This window comes from Salvelinus sp. IW2-2015, unplaced genomic scaffold (genome assembly GCF_002910315.2).
Source record: "Salvelinus sp. IW2-2015 unplaced genomic scaffold, ASM291031v2 Un_scaffold5418, whole genome shotgun sequence".
Lineage (NCBI taxonomy): Eukaryota > Metazoa > Chordata > Actinopteri > Salmoniformes > Salmonidae > Salvelinus > Salvelinus sp. IW2-2015.
The window spans coordinates 41,538-44,280 of NW_019946683.1; the positions used below are offsets into that span (position 1 = coordinate 41,538).

A 2,743-nucleotide genomic window follows, 5' to 3' on the forward strand; every position below is an offset into this window, starting at 1 on the left:
TCACATTCTGACTTGATAAATGTGTTTACTGTTTTTACCATATGAAATTGCTTCTTCCAAATATTGATAAACCTGTACCTGTTTAGAAACTGACTGTTAGAACTGTTAAGGCTCCATGGATTGATGAGGAATTTAAAAACTTGATGTTTGAAAGAGATGGGGCAAAAGGAGTGGCTAATAAGTCTGGCTGCACATCTGGCTGGCTTACGTACTGCAAATTTGAGAACTGAGATGGAAAGCTACTGAGGACGGTAGCTGACTCTATAGCCACTCCTATCTGTCATATTTTTAATCTGAGCCTAAAGGAAAGTCTTTGTCCTCAGGCCTGGAGGGAAGCCAAAGTAATTCCACTACCCAAGAGTGGTAACGGCCTTTACTGGTTCTAACAGCAGACCTATAAGCTTGCTGCCAGCTCTTAGCAAACTGTTGGAAAAAATGTGTTTGACCAAATACAATGCTATTTCTCTGAAACAAATGAACAACAGACTTTCAGCATGCTTATAGAGAAGGGCACTCAACATGTACTGACTGACACAAATGACTGATGATTGGTTGAGAGAAATTGATAATAACAAGATTGTGGAGCTGCTGTTGTTGTCTTGTGCTTTTCAACCTCTGCCATATCGTGGATTCAGCGTAGCCTAGTGGTTAGAGCGTTCGACTAGAAACCGCAAGGTTGCAAAATAGGTAACTTGCCTGGTAAATAAAGAACTCAAAGGGTTTTTAATGGAAGCTTCTCTAATGTCAAACATATTAATTTGTTTTAACCTTTATTTAACTAGGCAAGTCAGTAAGAACAAACTCTTATTTTCAATGATGGCCTTGGAACAGTGGGTTAACTGCCTGTTCAGGGGCAGAACAACAGAGTTGTACATTGTGAGCTCGGGGATTTGAACTTGCAACCTTTTGGTTACTAGTCCAAGGCTCAAACCACTAGGCTACCCTGCCACCCCACATGTAAAGTGTGAAGTACTGCAGGCAGCTCTCTAGGCCCTCTACTCTTTTCTATTTTTACCAATGACCTGCCACTGGCATTAAACAAAACATGTGTGTCCATGTATGCTGATGATTCAACCATATAAGCATCAGCAACCACAGCTAATGAAGTCACTGAAACACTTAACAAAGAGTTGCAGTCTGTTTTGGAATGGGTGGCCAGTAATAAACTGGTCCTGAACATCTCTAAAACTAAGAGCATTGTATTTGGTACAAATCATTCCTTAAGTTCTAGACCTCAGCTGAATCTGGTAATGAATTGTGTGGCTGTTGAACAAGTTGAGGAGACTAAATTACTTGGCATTACCTTAGATTGTAAACTGTCATGTTCAAAACATATAGATTCAATGGTTGTAAAGATGGGGAGAGGTCTAGCCGCAATAAAGAGATGCTCTGTTTTTTTAACACCACACTCCAAAAAGCAAGTTCTGCAGGCTCTAGTTTTGTCTAATCTTGATTATTGTCCAGTCGTGTGGTCCAGTGCTGCAAGGAAAGACCTAGTAAAGCTGCAGCTGGCCCAGAACAGAGTGGCACGTTTTGCTCTTAATTGTAATCAGAGGGCTGATATTAATACTATGCATGCCAGTCTCTCTTGGCTAAGAGTTGAGGAGAGACTGACTGCATCACTTCTTCTTTTTATAAGAAACATGAATGTGTTGAAAATCCCAAATTGTTTGTGTAGTCTGTAAGGGAATTCTGCCCTATGTGCACAGAAGAGACCACAGGAAAACTTATTTGATCAGAGGTTAGTTTGTTTATAAAGGATTGCAACCCGGAGTTTACACTTACAGCAATTTGCAAGCAAGACAATCAGTTCAAAAGATGGTGTTTTCCCTTTTTATCCCCTACTGAGGATCACCCCGCCCAGGGTGATGTCCCTTAACTTTAACACCATATAAGCTCATAATTAATAGTTGATAATACAAAGACACCTCGCGGCACAACCCCTCTCCCCTATTTGACCGAGGTAGTTTGTGTGTATGCATTGATATGTAGGCTACGTGTGCCTTTTACAAAATGTATGTAGTTCTGTCCTTGAGCTGTTCTTGTCTATTGATGTGCTGTATTATGTGTCATGTTTTGTGTGGACCCCAGGAAGAGTAGCTGCTGCTTTTGCAACAGCTAATGGGGATCCTAATAAAATACCAAACTCTGTTATTCTCTCTGAGCTCAGAAATAAATAATCTTGGTTTGACTTGGACTCCAGCAGATCCTTATTTTATAATATCCACCACAACTCGCCCACAGATTGCTGTTTCATCATTGTTTCAATGAAGACTTCCTCATTCCACTTTCCTGGGGTTATTTACAAGCCTCCCACTGGTTGAATAAACAATGTTTCCACGTCAAATTAAAATTCATCTTTAACATTGATGAACCTTCACCTTCTTCATCCCTAAACTAGTAACATTAACTATTGTATATTGTTATTCTCAGTGACCTTCCTGGCCTTATGAAATCCAAGCTAAATCTAATGTTCCCACTAGTTTTCATGTCTTTCGTTATGCAAACATTTGTTTATTCAATTCTAATACTCATTAAAAACCTCTTTGGGCTAGGGGCCGGTATTTTGACGTGCGGATGAAAATCGTGTCCAAAGTAAACTGCCTGCTACTCAGGCCCAGAAGCTATGTATTTGCATATAATTAGTAGATTTGGATAGAAACCACTCCAAAGTTTCTAAAACTGTTAAAATAATGTTTGTGAGTATAACAGAACTGAAATGGCAGGCAAAACCGAAACACAG

General features: G+C 39.8%; 1 long non-coding RNA gene across 1 annotated transcript; it reads left to right on the forward strand.

Annotated features, from left to right (window-relative positions):
- The first annotated feature begins 803 nt into the window (after positions 1 to 803).
- Positions 804 to 2,191, forward strand: LOC139026660 (uncharacterized). Its single transcript, XR_011478524.1, has 2 exons — positions 804 to 1,741; positions 1,775 to 2,191. It is a non-coding gene; the product is annotated as an uncharacterized lncRNA (long non-coding RNA).
- Positions 2,192 to 2,743: the final 552 nt, after the last annotated feature.